We start from the raw sequence: 22,429 nt of genomic DNA, 5'->3' as shown, positions 1-22,429 counted from the left end.
TTTTAATAAAGAACTGAAAAAGACAGTTAGAGCCATATAGGTTCAGTTGTTTGGTTCTCTGGTGTTTAGTGCTTCCTGAATCTTACAAGGTTAGATAAAGCAGAAATTACAGTTGGGTTTTCAACCTTGGCATTATTGACATTTTGGGCCAGACACATCTATTGTGTGGGTCAGTTTCCGGGCATTGTAGGATGTATAGCATCCCTGACTATCCAGTAGATGGCAGCACCACCCCACCCCAGTTGTGATAACCAAAAATGCCTCCAGATACTGTCTCATGTATCCTGGAGTGCAAAATCTCCCTAGCTTGAGAACTATTTTGATATTTATTTAAGCAGGATCACATATGTCTGATAAAAGAGTGATGTAAAAAAGCATTTCATTTTAGGTAGCAATTACCTCGGTAGAAACTAGATTTACTATTTCATAAATATTAAAAACACCTACCTTGGGTAAACCTGCATCAGTCCTGGGAGAAGCAAGCTGAAAACGTAGGATGTTGACTGGTCCTCAGAACATGTGGCTGAGGTGGTAAAGAGCCCACTGGTAATGCAGGAGACCTGGTTTGATCGCTGGGTCAGGAAAATCCCCTGGAGGAGGGCATGACAGCCCACTCCAGTATTCTTGCTTGGAGAATCCCATGGATAGGGAAGCCTGGGGGGCTACAGTCCGTGGGGTCACATAGAGTTGGACACGACTAAGTGACTAACACACACAACATGTGGCACAGTTGGAACCAGATGCACAGCACGGGCAGGAATGCCAGCTTCTTGGCGCTCTACTTTGAATGCAGTTGTTCAGGGCCCTGGTTATGTATGACTGGAGGAGGAGGGCAAAACACGTGGATAGGGAGCTGTAGAAAGAAGGTGACTACAGAATACATAGAGAAGACAGATTTACTAAACGAGACAGTAAATGACATTTCTGGTGTTCATGCTAGAAAAGCTCAAGTTTTAAAAGTTTGTTAATAGTTTATAATGCAGAAAGATAGAAGGACATGCTTACATGTCAGGTTAGACGAACGTTAAAAATTTTTGGAAAAAAATTTTTTTGTGGGAGGAAGTTTTTAATGGGTGAGAGGCTCTGGAGGAAATGGGTGTAATCTGGGAGTATCTGTGCTAGGAAGAAACAAAGGATAAATTGTTAATTGTTCCTGTATTTACCCCCCAAACTTAAAAATTTACAAATACTGAGAAGAGTTGAAAGAATAGTACAATGAACATCCATACATCCTTCAGCTAAATTCAGCAATTAAAATTGTGTTGCATTCACTTTCTATTTTTAAATAATTTCATGAAACAATTTTTTACCGGTATTACTGTAGAGAAAGTTTGGGACTAGATAAAATAGAGCAGGCTGATTAGCAAAAGAAAACAATGTGTTTTTGATGAGTTGTAAGTCAGGGCATCGATAGAGGGATTTTCTTGGACAGGAAGAGAAACATCTTTTCCTGTGTCCATAAGGAAGACACCAATGTGGTTTGTAGGCATGACAAGTTTGTCCATGGCATATGGACATCAAAATACAGAAATAGTTATACCACTACTTTAGAAACAAGTAGTCATAAATGAGGAAAGTCATGTACAAAAAGAAAAAATCCAACCCCCCCAAAATTAAACCTAGTAGTTAACTGGTGTGTATAAAGTGTAATACGCAACTGAATGCTCTGCGTAGTTTTGATCACTAAAGCAGAATATAGAACTTACACATATGGGAGGAAAATCACTTGGCTCTAAAATGATCACCCGGGAAGAACTTCAGATGCCAGATGTCAAGGTCATTGCCCCTGAAAGTTTAGCTTGGAGATCAAAAGTGTTAGTGTCACTTGCAGTTTTTGAGAAATAGACTATGACTTCCCTGGTGGTTCAGTGGTTAAGAATCCACCTTCCAATGCAGGGGACAGGTTCTATCCCTGGTTGGGGAACTAAGATGCCACATGACACCCGGCAACTAAAGCCCACAGGCCACAACTAGAGAGAAGCCCTCCTGGGGCAAGGGCGTACCACAAGACCAGATGTAGCCAAAAATAAATAATTTTTAAAAATACAGGGTAGAAGTAAATGGCAACCCACTCTAATATGCCTGCCTGGGAAACCCTGTGAACAGAAGAGCCTGGCAGGTTGCTCTCCATGGGGTCACAAAGTCAAACATGACTTAGGTACTAAAAACAAAATACTACCCCAGATCTACTGAAAGCATTTTAATAAGATTCTCAGGTGACATATGTACATTAAAGTTTGAGAAGCATAGACTACGGTACCGCTGCATTCCTAATGTAGTAATGATACGATATAAGGGGCAGCAGTTCCTATTGTAATATAGCCTGGCCAAGTGCAGCCCTTAGCACAAGGGCATTGCTGTGCCGCCATTACCCTGCATCTCCTTACCAGGCAATGGTTACTGCTAGGGACCATTAGTGGTCCTGCTCAGCCATTGGTCGGCGCTGCAGTGGGTCTCTCCCATAAGCAACCAACTGTCAGTGAGCCACTATTAGTGGGCCCATTTAGTCAACAGGCCAAGAGGTGGTGATTGAGAGCAGGGTGAGGTAAGAGGTGGATCCCGGCTTTCTCCCCAGGTCCCCCCAGCTCATCCACCCAGGAAACAGGCTGGGGGCTGTGTCTTGTAAGGCTCCAGAGCCCCCACCAAGACCAACTACTGATTGGCCCAGACCTTGAGGAAGTGGTGGACCTCTCCCCTGTCCCTGCCTCTATGACTTAATGGCAGTGGCAGTCTGCTTGGGTCACAGTCTGCAGGACCTCTCCTCTGCCGTATGTGTGGCCTGAGGATCCTGAGGGCCAGTTGTGACCTGGGCGCCTGGCTTCCTTAGCAATGACAGTTGAGCAGGGTCAGGACTGGGCCCTGAGGGCGCCACCAACTGAGATCTGCCTCCTCTTAGTCAGGATGTAATTCTCCAAGCTAGGCTTCAAAAGTATGTGAACCAAGAACTTCCAGATGTTCAAGCTGGATTAGAAAAGGCAGAGGAACCAGAGATCAAATTGCCAACATCTGTTGGATCACTGAAAAAGCAAGAGAATTCCAGAAAAACATCTGCTTCACTGACTATACTAAAGCCTTTGTGTGGACCACAATAAACTGTGGAAAATTCTTCAAGAGATGAGATTACCAGACCACCTTACCTGCCTCCTGAGAAACATGTATGCAGGTCAAGAAGCAACAGTTAGAACCGGACATGAACAACCACCTTGTTCCAAATTGGGAAAGGAGTATGTCAAGATTGTATATTGTTACCCTGCTTATTTAACTTATATGCAGAGTGCATCATGCGAAATGCCAGGCTGGATGAAGCCCAATGGAATCAAGATTGCCAGGAGAAATATCAATAACCTCAGATGTGCAGATGACACCATCCTTATGGCAGAAAGCAAAAAGGAACTAAACAGCCTCTTGATGCAAGTGAAAGAGAAGAGTGAAAAAGTTGGCTTAAAACTCAACATTCAGAAAACTACCATCATGGCATCTGGTCCCATCACTTCATGGCAAACAGATGGGGAAATGATGGAAACAATGCCAGACTTTACTCTCTTGGGCTCCAAAATCACTGCAGATGGTGACTGCAGCCATGAAATTAAAAGATGCTTGCTCCTTGGAAGAAAAGCTATTGCAAACCTAGACAGCATATTAAAAAGCAGAGACATTACTTTGCCAAAAAAGGTCCGTCTAGTTAAAGCTATGGTTTTTCCAGTAGTCATGTATGGATGTGAGAGTTGGACCATAAAGAAAGCTGAGAGCAGAAGAATTGCTGCTTTTCAACCATGGTGGTGGAGAAGATTCTTGAGAGTCCCTTGGACTGCAAGGAGATCAAACCAGTCAACCTTAAAGGAAATCAACCCTGAATATTCACTGGAAGGACTGATGCTGAAACTGAAGTTCCAACACTTTGGCCACCTGATGGGAAGAGCCAACTCATTAGAAAAGACCCTGATGCTGGGAAAGATTGAAGGCAGGAGAAGAAGGGGACAAGAGAGGACAAGATGGTTGGATGGCATCACCAACTCAATGGACATGAGTTTGAGCAACTTCAGGAGATGGTGAAGGACAGGGAAGCCTGGCGTGCTGCAGTCCATGGGGTCACAAAGAGTCAGACATGATTGAGCAACTGAACAACAACAAAACCAGGACCTAGACCTTGGATGGTGAGAGCTGAGCTTCAGTAACATGAGCATAGGTGTGAAAGCAAGTTGGCCTATAGATACAGATAGCCACGAGATGGTCAGAACACCCTGGGGTGCTACCTTGCTGAAACTTGGGTGAAATTAAAAAGGAGGGAAAAAAAGAAGGAGAAATGTTTGTTTTTTTTATGATAATAGAATCAACTGCTTTTTCCATTAAATCTGCTATGGACTGAATGTGTTCCGCCCAGAGTCACATGTTAAAACCCTAATCCCTAACGTGATGGTATTAGAAGATGCCCTTTGGGAGGTAAATAGATCATGAGGGTGGAGCCTTCATCAATGAGATTAGTGTTCTTATAAAAGGAATGTGATGGTACAAATGAACTTATCTACAAAATGGAAACAGACTCAAACATACCCAGCAGACTTGTTGCCAAGTGGGAGGGAGTGTGGTGGAGGCATGGATTGGGAGTTGAGATTAGCAGATGCAGATTATTATATATAGAATCAATAAATAAGGTCCTCCTGTATAGCACAGGAACTATATTCAATACTGCTACTGCTACTGCTGTTTAGTTGCTCAATTGTTTCTGATTCTTTGCAACTCCCCACCAGGCTCCAGGCTCCCTATTCATCGAATTTCTCAGGCAAGAATACTGGAGTGGGTTGTCATTTCCTCTTCCAGGGGATCTTCCTGACCCAGGGATCAAACCTCGGTCTCCTGCTTGGCAGATGGATTCTTTTACCACTGAGCCACCTGGGAAGCCCCACTATTCAATATCCTGTGATAAACCACAACAGAAAAGAATATGAAAAAGAATATATATATATAAAATATATATATAGATAAAAATATATCTATAAATATATATTTAAATATAAATAAATATATAAATATAATATATAAATATATTTATATAAATATATAAATATTATATATAAAATATATAAATATATATAATATATAAATATATATATAAAAAGAATATATATATTCAGTTATATATATATATAACTGAATTACTTTGATGTACAGTAGAAATTAGCACAATTATATACCTCAAAAAAATAAATTTTAAAAAATAAAAAATAAGGGATATAAGAGCTGACCCTCTTTCTGCTTTCTCTCTTGCCGGAAGCAAAGAGAAAATGGCTATCTTTAAAACAGGAAGCAAGCATGCCCTCACCAGACACTGAATCTTGCTTACACCTTGATCTTGAACTTCCCAGCCTCCAGAACTGTGAGGAACAACCATTTGTTTTTAAGCCACCCAGTCTATGATATTCCGTTAGAGTGACAGAAACTAAGAAAAGCTGGTTAGGTCAATGTAACGTGTATATCCACATTGTTTCTCCTATTAACTGGTTCGCATTGGTTGTAGGGGAACCTTAAGCTGAAGAGATGGAGACTTACTCTTTAGGGGCCTGTATGAACTGGACTGGGATAAGAGCCAGACATCCTGTTGGGAATCCTCTCCCTCCTTTTACCATCTTCTAAGGGAAGAGTAAAACATGGAATCAAATATAATACAAGTTTGCCAGTTGGTTCTGGAGTTCACTGGGACTTGGATTTATAACCTGGATATAACACTTAGTGCCTATATGACTTTGGGCAAGTTATTTGACCTCTCTATGGTTCAGTTTCCCAAGTTCAGTTTCCTGATTTGTAGAAAGGGGAAAATAATTGTATCTGCTTCAATAAGTGGTGATTTTGGGAAAATTAACTGAGATCATGCCTGGAAGGTAAAAGGCCTAAGCATGGTGTTTAATGAAAGTAACAGCTTTGATGTTGCTATAGTTTATTTATTTATTTTTTGACAGGAAATAGGATTTATTGGTGAGCATGATTAAGGAGGGGACAGCACCGATGCTCTCATGAGTGCAGCGCCTGCCATTTGTTCAGGGGACCATGATTAGGGATGTATTTGGCCCCACAGCCAGCCAGGATGACCTACTTTTCTGCCACCATGTTTTCAAATTCATCCGCATTAAACTTAGTAAATCCCCACTTCTTGGAGATGTGGATCTTTTGGCGGCCAGGGAACTTGGAGTTGGCCCTGCGGAGGGCTTCAATTACATGCTCTTTGTTCTGCAGCTTGGTGCGGATGGACATTATGACTTAGCCAATACGGACCCTGGCCACTGTGCCCTGGGGCTTTCCAAAGGCACAGCGCATACCTGTCTGGAGCCTAGACTGGGGACAGCAGGCCGGTCATGAATGCCCACTGGATAGAGTTTGTCTCCAAGGTCCCTTAGGGCAACCTATACAGGCAATAGGTTGTATACATTACTGAGGAGGCTGCTGTTTGCAACTATTGCACATTGGGCCCTCATGGTATTTTTCTTTATTATCATGACACAGGAAACCCGTTTTGTCATGCTAAAATTGGAGGAGATGGATGTTGGTAGGTGGCTTGAGAAGAAGACTTTGTAAAACACTCTTGAGAAAGAATGGGGCCCTTCAGGATTGCCTGATAGTCCCATGAAACTGCGGGTATTCTCTAGCATTGCTCAGCAGCCCAAGTGGCTGGAGAAAATATTTGATTGGATTGATGTCAGGTGCAGCAGAAGGTTCGAGAGGAGTAGGGGGCTGGCCTGAGTTCAGTTGAAGACCTGAAAGCATAGGTTTACTGTTCAAATCTTCAAATCATTTTAGAAAGAACTGGTGTCATGCAGTGGATAGAAGCACACTTCACTTCTCAAACTTCAAGTCTTTGGAGATAGTGACACAATTCTGCCTTACATACAAAACTGATGAGATATGTAGTATAACATATTCATTTTCTCGTGGGCATTTTTACATTTTCATTGTATTGAATAAACTTGAGCAAATGACCTGTTTGGCTTTTAAGTTTGTGAAAGCATAATTTTAAGGAGATTTGAGAAATGTATTCTCAAGGGTGTAAAAGAAGTATTTATAACTTAAGTCATGAGGCATTCACTTATTCATTCATTCATTTGACAAATATTTACTAAGTGCCAACTAGTTGAAGTCCAGCTGCTCTAAACAGAATTGAAAGTGTCCTTCCCTTCAAGATGGTGGAGAAAATATTGATGTAGTGGTAATAGAAGAGAAAGTGTCCAAATAAAACTGCTCATTAAGTTCTCCATGAAGTCAGAGGACAGAGCTTTCTCCATGTTGAAGAGGGGAGAGAAAGTGTATTTAGGAGGGAGCTTGAGGAGGAGGGCACACTTGAGTTTAAATTTGAGGATAAGTTAGAATTGCATGTATTATGTTCGAGGGAAGGAAGGATGAAAAACTTTAACAAAGTAGAGGCGGTTTGGGTTGTGTTGAAGAAAGTGTGGGGCAGTGGGCAGCCCTAGTGATATGAAATAGTGGAAGATCAGATAGCCCAAGAAGTTCAGGCCAGTATCTTATTTGTCTTCAAATCTGACCCTCTAGCACCAAGTAGAGCTCCTTCCTCTAGGTACCCAATACATATTTATTGAGCAAATGAATGAATGAGGTGTAATTTTGCTTCAGTTCATGGAGAGCTTCCAAGACCATCCTTTAAACTTTATATAGGCAGTGGGTAACCACTGACTATTCAAACTTCATTTCTTCAACAAATATTTGTTGAAGGTTTTCAAGTAAGGAAATGGCATGAATTGAATGATGATGCAGGAAGATCAGTATTCCTGGTTCATTTCCTGGATCAGCAGCATAGACACATAAAAAAAGTTTGTTCAGAAAGTGTTCTCAGGGCAGAATTTAAAGAAAATGTTCAAACTGACTAAATCAAAGACCCTACCCAAAGACCCTACTCCTATCTCCTTAACTGTGACACTGGCCCTGCTGGTTGCTGCCTCAACCCTAGCCAACCACTGCGAAAGAAATGAGCCAATTGTGGAAGGAATCGATACAAGCTGATTTCATGCTTTTCAAATTACTTACTTGTTTGCTACTTTCCCTAGATGTCTAATCTTTAGGGGTCTGGAGGATGTTAGAAAAATCATTTTTTATACCACAAAGTATCTAGAATATCCTGTATTTTTCAGGGGGAAAGGGTTAATAGTGAACCTTCCAAAAGATCATGGCTATTTTGACTTGCAGCCTGAGCAACTTCCTGGACATTTTCCACAGGGGATTTGGGATGGATGAGCTGTCAGTCACTGTTGTTCTTGGAGTGGGGCACTGCAGCGCTCTGGCCAGCCACCCCAAGAGATCAGGTACGCTTGTCATAACAAGGCAAGGAAACAGAAGTAATTAATGCTCTACAAATTTTAATGATACTTCACTGTCTCTGCTTGAAATCATACAGGGATCCTATTCTTTAATTTTTTCTTAGAGGAAAAAAAATGGCCTCTTCTTGCTCTAGTAAGAAAAATAAGTTTATAATTAGAAATTAATGGTATCAATCATCTCTGCCCAAGAAATGTTATTAAAGGGGATCAAGCTACTTAGTCTCTTTATTGTAGTCACTGAGTATAGTCCTTGGAAGTTTGCCATGGCTTACCAGTTATTACCCCTCTGTCTTAAAGAGTCCCAAACAATTTGTGAACAAACAAAAAAGTAGCCTGAAAAGGGATGGATAAGAGCTACTTACTACTTAATACTATCTTGTATATAGATTTTTGTTCTTTGAAATAATTTTGTGTTTTCATTTTTGGCTGCACCACATAGCTTGTGGAATCTTAGTTCCCCAACCAGGGATTGAACCTAGGCCCTGGGCAGTGAGAGCACAGCGTCCTAATCTCCATACCACCAGGGAATTCCCTTAATATTATCTTGGATTAAAAAAAGGACGTGAAAGAAAATCCTTTTTGAATATAATGCTGTTTTCTTATGTGCTGAAATTTTTGTCTTGCTAGTTTAACAAAAATAATTAACTGAGGCCAGCAAAAAGAAGGAAATCATCCCTGATTTTGGCAAGGTCCTAAAACAATGAAATATGGGCAAATAAAAAATGTTTTCAAGATTAGAACCTTGGCGTTCAAAGGAAAAATTATGAAACCTGAATTTATTCAATAAGCAATTAAACACTATGCCTTACATTTGATGAATGCTTTATAATTTCTAAAGCAGTTTAGCATCAGTTTCCTCATTTGCTGCTCACAACAGCCATAAAGACAGATATTTATTATGCCCATTGTGCAGAGGAGAAAATTAAGGGTCAGAGAGGTTTAGTGGTAGTGCTATTATTTGAACCATGGCTGGTCCGACCCCAAACCAATTCTCTTTCCACTGGTGCATGTATTTAGTGTTGGGTTTTTTTTTTATTTTTAAATACAATTTTTAAAAGTTGTGCTCCTTTTACATTGTTACAAAATATTGGCTATATTCCTTGTGTTGTACAGTACATTCTTGTAGCCTATCTTACACCCAATAGATTGTGCCTCCCACAACCCCATCCATATTCTGCCCCCTTCCCCCAATTGGTAAGCACTAGTTGATTCTCTGTATCTGTGAGTCTGCTTCTTTTTTGTTATATTCACTAGTTTGTTGTATTTTTTAGACTCTGCATCTAAGTGATATTAAACAGTATTTGTCTTTCCGTTTATTTCACTTAGCATAATGCCCTCTAAGTTCACCCATGTTGCTGCAATTGGCAAAATTTTCTTCCTTTTTTATAGCAGGGTAGTATTCCATTGTGTGTGTGCATGCATGTGTGTGTGTATCTTTATCCATTGTGTGTGTGCATGCATGTATGTGTGTATGTGTATCTTTATTTATTCATATCTTCTTTATCCATTCATTTGTTTTGGGATACTCGAGCTGTTTCTGTATCTTGGCAATTTTAAATAATGCTGCCATGAACATTGGGATGCATGTATCTTTTTGTATTAGTGGTTTTGTTTTATTCAGATATTACCCAGGAGTGAAATTGCTGGATCATATAGTAGTTTTGGTCTTAGTTTTTGAGAAACTTCCATCTTGTTTTCCACAGTAATAATTTACATTCCCATTCAGTGTTATTTTTAACCACTTGAACTATTTTATCTATTGAAATTAGTTTTTGACCTTATTCTTCTAGGCTAATGAGAAATACATATTTTTTTGTTGAGAGCGTATCATTTTTTTTCACCAAAATCATGTAGGACCAGTAAAGTCAAATAAGTCACTTGGAGACCAGGAGAACAGAAAATATTATTGAAGAGTATAGAAATAAATGTATATTTAATATTTGATCAAGAGTATACTAAAGAAAAAAGAAAGAATAATGGAAAAATGGAAATAATGGCCAAAATGCTGTTCAAAGGGAAAACATATGATTTGCTGAAAGATGATGCACTAAATGGAAATGAGATAAATAATGGAAAACTGTAAATGATTAATGCCTTGGTGCATGTGTATTCTGACAAAGACAAAACTACTTTCTTGAAGTGAACAACGTGCCCAGCACTGAAGGACAACAGGTGAAATGAGCACTATATTTTTCTCTCAAAGGATGCTTTGAAATCTCATAGATGATAACTGGACTTTTTTCCTTTTTTTTTTTTCTGTTGTCTTGTGAAAAGCATTTCCTTCTTTTTTAAAAATTATTTATTTATTTGGCTATGCTGGGTCTTTGTTGCTGCATGGGCTTTTCTCTACTTGCAGTGCATGGGCTTCTTATTGTGGTAGCTTCTCTCAGTGCGGAGCACAGGCTCTAGGGTGTTCAGGCTTCAGTAGTTGTTGTGTGTGGGCTCAGTAGTTGTGGCTCCTGGGCTCTAGAGCATAGGCTCAATAGTTGTGGTACACTGGCTTAGTTTCCCCATAGCATGTGGGATCTTCCTGGTCCAGGATCAAACTTGTGTCTCCTGCCTTGGCAGGAGGATTCTTTACCAGTGAGCCACCAGGGAAGCCCAACAGTATTTCTGATAATGTGCAAATCTTTACTGACAGTTTAATGGCTCTCTTTCCCGATTCCAGTCTTGAGACAGTGTCCTCAGTTAGCTAACTGAATATTTCACCTCTTGTGGACGTACATGGAATACGTGCAGAACACAGGGCAGCTGCTGGTTGGATATTCTGCTCAGCTGACCTCCTTGGGAATCCCTCTTGCTCTCCTTTGTTTTGATCTCTGACTCAGCCACACTGTGAGGCAGGAAGATGAAGTGGCCTCGCAGCAGCAGTTTTCAGGCAGAGGAGTGACAGCTGGGCTGCTGGGAATCAGCTCAATACATAATTCAGTTCCTTTCTTTTTTTTTTCTTTTTTCAGAAGTTTATTGAAGTGTTTTTTAATTTATTGCATTAAAATTTATGAAAAATCTGTGATAAAGTATATATTTGTGATATAGAATGTATCAGCATTGTATACATATACCTATATACATATATGTGTGTGTTGCCACCCTCTCATGGGCTTCCCTGCCCTGGAAGACACAGTTGCCACTCTCTGGAAAAGGCTTCGCTTTCTTCTTCACTTGGCTGACTGTTGTTCTTTCTATAAGAATGGGTCCTTTTATTTTGTTTGGAACCCACTCATTAAGGTGCTGTGTTGATGTGCTCCCTCAGCACCTAGCACCCACATGCCTCTCCTTATCCATGTTGAAGCTGCTGATTCACTTGTGTGTCTTCCCCAGCAGTCTGTGAAAGGTGTCAGCCTGTAGACTGGGTGCATGGGCTGAGGGACTCCATCAGTGACAACTGCTCCAAATTATTTCAGACAGATTATTACTGCTGTGATTATTATTACTGTTGTGCAATAACTTCTGGGCAGCAAAGCAAGCAGGCTCATTTTAAAGCAAATAGTTCTTTGGTCTAAATTCACAAGGTATGAGCATATCCTGTTTCATCATGTGATTGAGGAAAAGCTTTGTTCAAAAAATTGTATATCCTGTAACAGCTTTAGTTTCTGATAGGGGGCAGCAGAGTCCATGAAAACAGAGGCAGGCCCTTCAATGGGTAGCTTACAAAAGTTTGGAGCCAGACCTTTAACAATTTTCAGCAGAAACTAGCCCTTGGTATCTGACAAACCTCAGTGTGCAATAAAGACTTCAAGGTAAAGGCTGGCTTTTATTAAAGATATTCTTTGAAGGCACTATAAATAATTTACAGTCTTTTAAAAGGAAAAAAATTATTTTTTAAAATTCAAATAAACTCCCTCATTTTATCCCTGAGTAGGAAAACCTCACTCTTCCTCCTATGTGTTTCACCTTTACTACTCACAGAGCACTTCAGTTCTGACACTTTTGGTCACCAAATGTTGGTTTTTTTTCCCTCCCATCAAGGAATTCTCTATGACACCAGCTGGATATCCTGTAAATTCAAATTCAGTTTCTACCTGGAGATAGCATCAGCTCTCACAGGTTAAGAGCTCAGTCCCCACAAGACTGATGCCATGCCGCCAACTTCAGATGCCAATCTCAAGTCGCATGTCATCACCTGTATTTCTGACCCACCAGCTGTAAATGTGAGTACCCACAACCTCTTCTTTGGGTTCAATAATTTGGTAGAATGGCTCACAGAATTTGGAAATAGTTACATTTACTGGTTTGTTATAAAAGGACATGAAGTTGGATGTGGGTGAACATCAGATGGAAGAGATGTAAGGTGAGTGAGTGGGAAGAGGTTCATGCTCTCTCTATAGTACACTGCTCTCCTCGCACCTCCACGTGTCACCAGACTGGAAGATTCCAAACCACATGCACATTTGGGATTTTTACGGTGGCTTCATCACATGGTCATGATTGACCACTAACTCCATTTCCAGTCTCTCTACCCTTCCCAGAGAATAAGGGATGGGGCTGAAAGCTCCAAACTTCTAACCATGGTTGGTTTATTGAGTGACTATCACTCATCCAGGAGCCCACCAAGCTTTACCTTTTCTCACCCAGGAAATTCCAAGAGATTTAGGAATTATGTCTCAGGAACTTGGGGCAAAGGTCAATATTTTCTATTATTTCACAATTACAAAATCTTTAAAAAGATGGGTGCTTATTTTATTTGCCAGTAACATGTAAAATTATGTTAAGGCATAAAATATTTCCATCTGGTCTTAGGGAGAGTGTCAAGATTTGCAAATTATTACCAGATGCTGTGGCTACCTTCCCCTTTACTGCTTTGGGAAAAAAAGACTTAAAGTAGAAAACAAACAAACAATGAAATAAATTATAGTCAGTTCAGTTTAGTTGCTCAGTTGTGTCCGACTCTTTGCGACCCCATGAATCGCAGCACGCCAGGCCTCTCTGTCCATCACCAACTCCGTAGTTTACCCAAACCCATGTCCATCGAGTCGGTGATGCCATCCAACCATCTCATCCTCTGTAAGCCCCTTCTCCTCCTGCCCCCAGTCCTTCCCAGCATCAGAGTCTTTTCCAATGAGTCAACTCTTCGCATGAGGTGGCCAAAGTATTGGAGTTTCAGCTTCAACATCAGTCCTTCCAATGAACACCCAGGATTGATTCCTTTAGGATGGACTGGTTAGATCTCCTTGTAGTCCAAGGGACTCTCAAGAATCTTCTCCAACACCACAGTTCAAAAGCATCAGTTCTGTGGTGCTCAGCTTTCTTCACCGTCCAACTCTCACATCCATACATGACCACTGGAAAAACCATAGCCTTGACTAGACGGACCTTTGTTGGCAGAGTAATGTCTCTGCTTTTAAATACGCTATCTAGGTTGGCCATAACCTTCCTTCCAAGGAGTAAGCGTCTTTTAATTTCATGGCTGCAATCACTATCAGCAGTGATTCTGGAGCCCCAAAAAATAAAGTCTGACACTGTTTCCACTGTTTCCCCATCTACTTCCCATGAAGTGATGGGACCAGATGCCATGATCTTAGTTTTCTGAACGTTGAGTTTTAAGCCAACTTTTTCACTCTCCTCTTTCACTTTCATCAAGAGGCTCTTTAGTTCTTCTTCACTTTCTGCCATAAGGGTGGTGTCATCTGCATATCTGAGGTTATTGATATTTCTCCCGGCAATCTTGATTCCAGCTTGTGTTTCTTCCAGCCCAGCGTTTCTCATGATGTACTCTGCATATGAGTTAAATAAGCAGGGTGACAATATACAGCCTTGACATACTCCTTTTCCTATTTGGAACCAGTCTGTTAGCAAGCAAATAGAGTCTAAATCATTTCTCCTCTACCCATCATGGCATGGGAGCGAGTCTCATGCTTCATGCAATTTTTAAAAATTGTTTTACTTATTTTTGGTTGCACTGGGTCTTCATTGCTGTGCATGGGCTTTCTCTAGTAGTGGCGAGCAGGGGGCTAATCTTGGTTGCAGTGCCCAGGTTCTCATTGCTGTATCTTCTCTTGTTGCAGAGCACAGGCTCTAGGTCCCAGCTTCAGTAGTTGTGGCACCTGGACTCAGTGGCTGTGACTTGGGCTCTAGAGCTTGGGCTCAAAAGTTGTGGTGCATGGGCTTAGTTGCTCCACGGCATGTGGAATCTTCCTGGGCCAGGGATCAAAGCTGTGTCCCTGGCATTGACAGGTAGATTCCTATCCACTGTGCCACCAGGGAAGTCCCTCATGTACTCTTTCTTAATGAAGTTTTTGTTTTAAGGATGAAATTTATTTCAAAGGTCCTCATATAAACCAATCATGAATAATCTTTTATAATGAACTTCTCAAACAAATCTTTTTGCTATCTACCTTTCTTCTCGAGAGAGCATTATTATGATAGTATTAAATTTTCTTTTTCATTCAAATGAACTATTTTCAAGATTAATGATTATTAGCAAATCTTGATGCAAAATAAATGTGATACTTTAAAATTACTTTTCATTTTCCTATGTAGCATTTAAAGTAGAAAAGTATTTGGTACTAAGCATTCTCATGTTCAAATTCTAAAATAATGTTTAGTCCCAATGGAAACTAGTATTCCAAGATTTAAAAACTTTTTAATGATACTTACATAATATATATATAATTTTAATCACTAAGTTCCTCCTCATCATTGAAATATGTTCTTTTCTTTATCCCTGGGCATTTTGAATCATCTGATGTTGAAGGACCCCCCTGAACTGGGTTTCCAGTTTTTTGTTGTTTTTCAATTTTGACTTGCTGGAAATCTGTGGCCTGACTGAGGCTGTTAAGAGCAGGCTCTTCCCCTTCATCTTCTCTGTCTTCTTCAATTTTTTCTTCTGGCTCAGGAATTCTCTTTTTTTTTTTTCTTTTTCTTCTTTGGAGGTTCACGTCCTCCAAATGTATTTTTAGGACAGGCATTAACTTAAGTGTCCACTTTCTCCACATTCATAACACTTAGGTTTATCAAGCTATATAGTTTCATCTTTGATGAACTCAGCTGCTCTTTCATTGCCAATAGCAATGCTTGCTTTTATCACTCTACCAAATAACTGTTTGTTGTTTATTGACTTGGCACAGTTTTGTGCAGATTCTTTATCCAAAAATAAATGCAACCCCTGTACCCCCCCTGGTATCTTTATCTTTCATTATAGTAACCTTTGCAACTTCACTGTACCTGGAAAATATCTGATGTAAGCCACTGTTGATCAGGGAAGAGGGCAGGTTGGATACATACACTGTGCTTGTACTTGAGGACAATCTACCACTCAATTCTTCAGGTGGGGTGGGCCCGGGAGACCAGAAGAGCACAAGCCCTCAGCTCACGAGGGGCTCAACCCCAACTGTTTGTTGCTCTTGCATCTGCCTTGGCATCACAGATCCCAGTCACTCATGTACTTTTTATGTTTAGTGATAGTACAGGGCCTGGCATGCAGCCAGCAGGGGCCCAGCAAACGTTTGGAATTTAGCAAGCACCTCTGATCTGATCACATGTAAGTTCTCCAGGGAGTTTCTGAGTTGTTTCTCACATCTAGTTGTCCCATAAATACACAAAGTGAGGAATTTGCATTTAGAAACATGCCATAGACACATACTATTCCATCTTTAACTTGATGGACTCTGTTAATGTTCTATTATTTAAAATCCTGAAAAGCAGAGTGGGGGAAAGAAAAGAGGCAAGATTCCACATGGCTGCCCAGTGGGTGTGCACAGACAAGAGATGTGCAGATGGGCTGGTTCTGGTTGGCAGAAAGTTGATGTTTAGCCCACATGGTCAGCTCAGAACTAGGAATAGAAAAGAATTCAACAGGGTATTCTAAGGTTCTCTGATGCCTTCTTTTAGTCCGGAAATCCTAGGTGGTTCAGCTCTAATTCCTCCATGTCCCTCTTTCCAGGTTGCTGTAGTACCTTTGTTAACCGGAGCATCCCATTTTTTTTTTTATCATGTTGGTGGTTAGACCTTGTCCCCCATCCTTGTCTGTTAAGTTCCATTTATACTTGTAGGCAGTTTTTAAAACTGTGCCCTTTGCAGGTAATAAGAGCCTGGCCATTTCTTTTCATAATAATTCAGGGCTTCTTTCATTAGCTTTCATGTTTCACCCTACTTGTAGAGACAGCAATTCTCTTAGGCACAGGGCAGGTATTAGAAATCTCTCCTACTAGATGAGTTAGATGAGACTCAGGGGACATCCTGGTCCTTTGGTCACCTAGGTTGTTACTGGCAGAACCTGGATAAGAATCTTCTCATCCAGACTCCCCTGGAAACTCATCATTCTCATTCATCAGTGGGACCAGGTTCAGTGATGGGACAGGGGAGGTGCAGAAAGACAGGATCAAGGGAGGGCATCCATGTTCAGGTTGAGCACACCTCTTGGTCCAGTACGTGATGACTGCCGTGATGGGATCACAGAGTGGCCCAGCTGTTGGTGTAGGAGAGAATGTGGAGAAAATATGGGGACATTTTTTATCAGAGGCAAACATTTCCACAGAAAAGGATATGGGTGGAGATGTATCCAAGGAGGTGGGGATCAGGGGAATAATCTTCCAGGGGGACAGGGCATCTTGAAGTGTCTTTCACTGGATCAGGCCATGCTTTATTTTATTCTGTTGCCACAGCAGCCTCGGAAATAGTCATGACCCTGCCCATTTCTCAGCTGGGACAACAGAGTCACAGGGAGGTAAGTAATCCCCAGGACAGCTGCACTGAAGACGTCTAGGGACTACATTGACATAAAGTACCATTGGAACAAAGCCCCCTGGAATTATGCAGTATTACACAGTTATTAGGAAGCAGAGTTCACATGTAGGCTATTTGGCTCCATAGCCTGAGTTCTTAGCACCCCTTCACACTACATTTTCCAAGACAAGCTTTTTTTGGAACCCAGCCTTACCCATGCAGGCCCTCATTCATGTATATCTCCAATTTAACTAGAGAGAACATTGCACAGGTTATAGTTGTGGGGAAGAAAAACAACCCCTGAACTCAGGGTCAGAGGCTGGGGTTGAGTCCTGGTTCTGGCTCTCACTGTGTGACCTTGGCCAGTCACCTCACCTCTTTACACAGTCATTTGCCATTTGTACATGAAGAGAAAAGTGTAGCCTTCTCTCAGGCTTGCAGCAAGAGTTCGGTGAGATTAATGAATGTGAAAGTGCTTTGTAAGCTGTGAAGGTCTGAACAAACTACAAATGTTCATACAAATCAAGAGACGGAATGGGACCAGCAAGCGGCCATTTATTATGCGGACTGATATGTATGCAGAGTGTAGACTTTTTATGCCTCATTTGCTTCTGTGAAAAATGTATAAGCGACAACGTCTTGAGTCTGCAAACAGAGGATGGGGCTTTTGTGTGTGCTGCGGGTGTTGCAGCAGCCGAGGGAGGAGGCCAGGAAATGAAAACCATGTGGCTCTGAGTTGGGCCTTGAAGCTTCAAACTTCCCCACAAGGAAGAAGAAAAAAAACTTTCTAGATGTTCTTGGGTGATAACGATGAGAAATATGAACCCAGCCTATGTTCGCTGGCTTCTTGTGTTTCTCTTGAGCAAATGTTTCAGTTCTTGAGGCAGCTTAACAGCAAAATCACCTTTCATTTGTTGAAATATAACAAAATTGGGCAGAATCAGAGGCTCAGATGCTGTAAAAATAAGCTATAAAATTTAAATAAGTCTTAAGTGAATTGGCCTCAGGCATTTACTTGAGTTGAAAAGGAGTTGTATGAATGTGGATCTTGCTTTTTCTTACCATCCTCTACTATGCTGGCTGGCTGTGACTGTGCGCAAAAGTGCTGACAATTCTAGTCTCTAAGGAGAAAGAAAGAGCAAAGAAAGTTCTTTTTAGCCCATCATTTTCTCTCTAACCCACTTTTATAGGAAGAATCTGATCAGGTTGTCTAAAAAGGCATACTCAAGAACTTCCATCCATAAAGATCTATAGTCTGAGCATTGTGAAGTAATGATGTTTATCAGACTGTGAATAATTAAAAAAAAAGAGAGATGGACACTTGTGAATTGGATGGTGCTCCTAGGCAGGATGGCACTTCCCAGGTGGCGCAGTGGTAAAGAATCTGCCTGTCAATGCAGGAGACATGGGTTCGATCCCTGGGTTGGGAAGATCCCCTGGAATAGAAAATGGCAACTACTCCAATTGTCTTGCCTGGAAAATTCCATGGACAGCGGAGCCTGGCCAGCTATAGCCCATGGGGTCACAAAGAGTCAGACACCACTGAGCACGCACGCGCACACACAAGGCAGGATGGAAGTAAAAAATTCTTGACCTCAATTTAAAGAACTGAGTTAGATAGAGGATCATAACACACACGTGTGTATGGGGTAGGGAGAGAAAGAGAGGTTCTGGGAAGAGAGAGAATTTAGTAACATGTAGGTGCTATGATCAGACATGAACAATAAATAGTTCTCACATCAGAAATATTGAAGCAGAGAAGTACTGACATTTGTCTTTTGAAACTCTCTAAACAGATTAAAACTACATCTCTGAATTAAAGGAACAGCTTCTTGAACATCTACTTTAATAGACACCTTTCACCCCAAGTGACTGAGATGAGTAACAAACCTAAAGAAAGCAATAAACTCAAAGTAATGAAATGCTCCCTAGTTATTGGGAAGAGGAACTGGAAAAAAGAAAGTGACTTTTCTCATAGGAATGGACAGTGGTTTTACATTTGAACTTTTCAGAAAATTCATTGACCCTTAGGAGTGGGAATAACTTCAGAGATTCTTTCATCCAACTTCCCTCAGATGAGTAAACTGAGACCCAGAGAGATTCAGAGTCTTGCCCAAGGCCCACGATGGGAAAGGGGCTGAGCCAGCGCCCCACTCCAGGCCTCTGTCAGCAACCTGCATGAAAAGATCAGTGAGGCTTCCTCTTGAGGCTGGGACTCAGGATGCGGGGGCAGTTGCTCTGGGATAAGAAGAGGCCTCTTTTAATATTCCTTCGTTTTAAAAGTTTAACATCTGCTACAGAGAGAGGAAAATAAATTCCACTGGCTTCTTTTTTCATTTTGTTTTATTTTGTATTTAAGAGTAGGGGTGGAAAGAGGGGCTTGAAGTTGAAGACAGTAACATGAGCCATGAAAGCACTCTGTAATCTGTAATTAGAAAGCAAAATGCTTTACAGATGCCACCAAAAAGAAAAAAAAGAAAACAAAGAGAAAAAGGCAGTCTTGAGCCAGGGCATACCTCTTCACCTTCCACATCAACCAGCTAAAAGGACTCAAATGCTAATAAATCACATGTCCACTAGAATCCTTCTTGAATATTTATTCACTTGGCACAAGTGACAGTAGTAGTAGACTATATGTAACATATGTTTTGTATTCAGAAGATTTCTGTGCTTGTTCGTCCTGGTTCTGAGCTAATCAAAGTGAACATCTGTGTCCTGGAGGTGCTTTCTTAACAAGTCTAGACTCAGAATTCAAAGCATAGAGAGGGGCTCGTATGTGACTAGTTGCTATCAAAGTACTAGGACTTGAACTTGCCAACCTAGTCAGAGCAAATGAAAGTCCATTCTTGGGTTTGTCCATCTCTTTACACCAGGTACTCACTCCCTCCTTTTTAAAATTCTACCTATAGTTAGCTATCTTTCCCAAAAGGCTTTTAATTAAATTGTTGTTGTTGTTTTTCAGTCGCCTAGTCGTGTCTGATTCTTTGCCACCCTATGAACTGCAGCACGCCAGGCCTCCCTCTCCCTCACCATCTCCCAGAGTTTGACCAAGTTAATGGTCCTTGTGTTGGTGACGCTGTCCAGCCATCTCACCCTCTGATGCCCTCTTCTCCTTCTGCTCTCGACCTTTCCCAGCATCAGTGACTTTTCCAGTGAGTCGTCTGTGTGCATCAGATGACCAAAATACTGGAGCTTCAGCTTCAGTGTCAGTCCTTTCAGTGGGTATCCAGGGTCTTTCTCCCTTAAGATTGACTAGTTTGATCTCCTTGCTGTCCAAGGGACTTTCAGGAGTCTTCGCCAGTTTGAAGGCATCAATTCTTTGGTGTTCCTCCTTCTTTACGGTCCAGTTCTCACAACTGTATGTGACCACTGGGACCATAGCCTTGACTATACGGGCCTTTGTCAGCAGAGTAATGTCTCTGCTTTTCAACATACATTAAGTTTGTAATCGCTTTCCTGCCAAGAAGCAACTGTCTTCTTATTTCATGGCTGTAGTCACTCTCCGCAGCAATTTTGGAGCCCAAGAAGAGGAAATCTGTCACTACTTCCACCTTTTCCCCTTCCATTTGCTACGCAGTAATAGGACCAGATGCCATGATCTTAGTTTTTTTAATATTTAGTCTTAAGCCGGCTCTTTCACTCTCCTCCTTCACCCTCATTAAGAGGCTCTTTAGTTCCTCTTTGCTTTCTGCCATTAGAGAGGTATCATCTGCATATCTGAGGTTGTTGATGTTTCTCCCGCCTATCTTGATTTTGACTTATAACTCATTAATTAAATTAATCCAACACAAATCTAAGAGAATCCTGAAAGATCAGGATAGATGCTCCTTGATGATATCCTGAAAGGATTTAGGTAGTATGATCAATATTTCCTAATGATTGCTGAACTTGGACTGATATATAATACTTTGGTCATATTAAATTACAAGTCATAATGGTGGGGTGGGGTGGATATTTTTTTCCCCTAGAATATTGGTGACTTAAAGGGTCTCAGTTAAAAGTTCATTTGGCTATAAGTAACAGAAAATCCAGTTTATGAAGGCTTAAACACATGAGTTTCAATTTCTTTCTTTCTTTTTTCTTTCTGCTGAATGACTTATGGGATGTTCCCCACAACCAGAGATTGAATCCAGGCCACAGCAGTGAAAGCCATAATCCTAACCACTAGGCCACCAGGGAACTCTGAATTTCAATTTCTTACTCAATGAGAAGTCTGGAAGTAGGCATCTGATGGTGTTGTTTTGGTGGCTAAAGATGGTGGCCAATGTCTTGATAAACTTCTTGGCCTTCCCTCATAGTTGCAGGACATCAAATAGTAGCCAACATGCCCAAATACAAGGCAGGAAGAAGAAGGGAAAGGGGAGGCCAGCTATATCCAGGCTTTTTCACCTGGAAAGCTAAAGCTTTCTCTGACCATGCTCCCAGGTTGATTTCTGCTTATGTCTCATTGGCCAGAAGTGAGTCATAAAGCCCCTCTACCTGCATAGGAAGGTAGAAGAGGAAGAAAAGATGATAATGATTATTTTTAGGCCACTTTTGATCCATCTGAGACTACTGACTACATTGTTTCTCTCAACCAAATCAGGGTTCAGTCAGCAAGGTAGAAGGTGGAAAATGGTGGTGGTGTTTGAATAATCGCTAGCAGTGAGTATCATAAATTGGAGTTCTATTTTAATACATTTATAAGTGTAATTTCCACTGTTAATAGCAAACAAAGCATATTTAAAATGCAGAGTTTTACTACCTTTCCTCTTGCTTCTTTACTTCAGTCTTTTTTTTAATTTCAAATTTATTTTTTAATCGAAGGATAATTGCTTTACCTCAGTCTTGATAGACTTACAGCTTCCACATAATTTTCTTTGAAATGGCCACTGGCATCTACTTTCTTAAGAGAAGCATTGTTAAACCAAACCCCAGCTGTTTGCCTCCAGGGTTCTAACATGGGCAAAACGACATTAGTTTCCTGGTATTACATATATCTTCATGAACAGCTGGAAGCAATTTTCAACCTAAGCATTTCACATTTCATGGATGGGTGAACTTTACAATAACTTTTGAAGCAACTATTCTAAAGCTCATGCAACTTTGATTGGGTGCTTGACTAATTCCATCCATTTCTTTGGTGCTAAAACATTTAAAACCTCTAAAAGGGTCCTTACACAAGTTGTAAAAGAGATACAAGAAAGGCACAAAGGAAAAAAAAAAATCATGTCTTCTCTGGTGCCTCACAGTACATTCAGTCTATTCTCTGCACAACAGCCAGAGTGATCCTGCAAAAGGAAAAGTAGGCCAGGTCATGCTTCTGCTCTCAGTTCTCCAGGGGCTTCCAGTCATCTTTGATGAAATCCAAAGTTGTTAGGATGTCTTTGGGGGTTCTGTGTAACCAGCCTGTCTGTCGTCTTTTCTTCTTCTTTTCACACTCTGTGTGGCCAAAGTGGCCTTCTTGC

At 40.9% G+C, this 22,429-nt stretch overlaps 2 pseudogenes; both read right to left on the bottom strand.

Moving 5' to 3' along the window:
- Positions 1–6,367: 6,367 nt before the first annotated feature.
- On the bottom strand, positions 6,368–6,482 carry LOC145543960 (small nucleolar RNA SNORA70; annotated as a pseudogene).
- An 8,450-nt stretch (positions 6,483–14,932) lies between these two features.
- On the bottom strand, positions 14,933–17,200 carry LOC145540483 (zinc finger CCHC-type and RNA-binding motif-containing protein 1 pseudogene; annotated as a pseudogene).
- Between the last annotated feature and the right edge of the window lie 5,229 nt (positions 17,201–22,429).

The sequence above is a fragment of the Giraffa tippelskirchi genome, chromosome 3, assembly GCF_054371585.1.
Source record: "Giraffa tippelskirchi isolate mGirTip1 chromosome 3, T2T-mGirTip1v1.2.pri, whole genome shotgun sequence".
NCBI classification, from domain to species: domain Eukaryota; kingdom Metazoa; phylum Chordata; class Mammalia; order Artiodactyla; family Giraffidae; genus Giraffa; species Giraffa tippelskirchi.
This window is presented reverse-complemented; position numbering and strand designations above follow the sequence as displayed.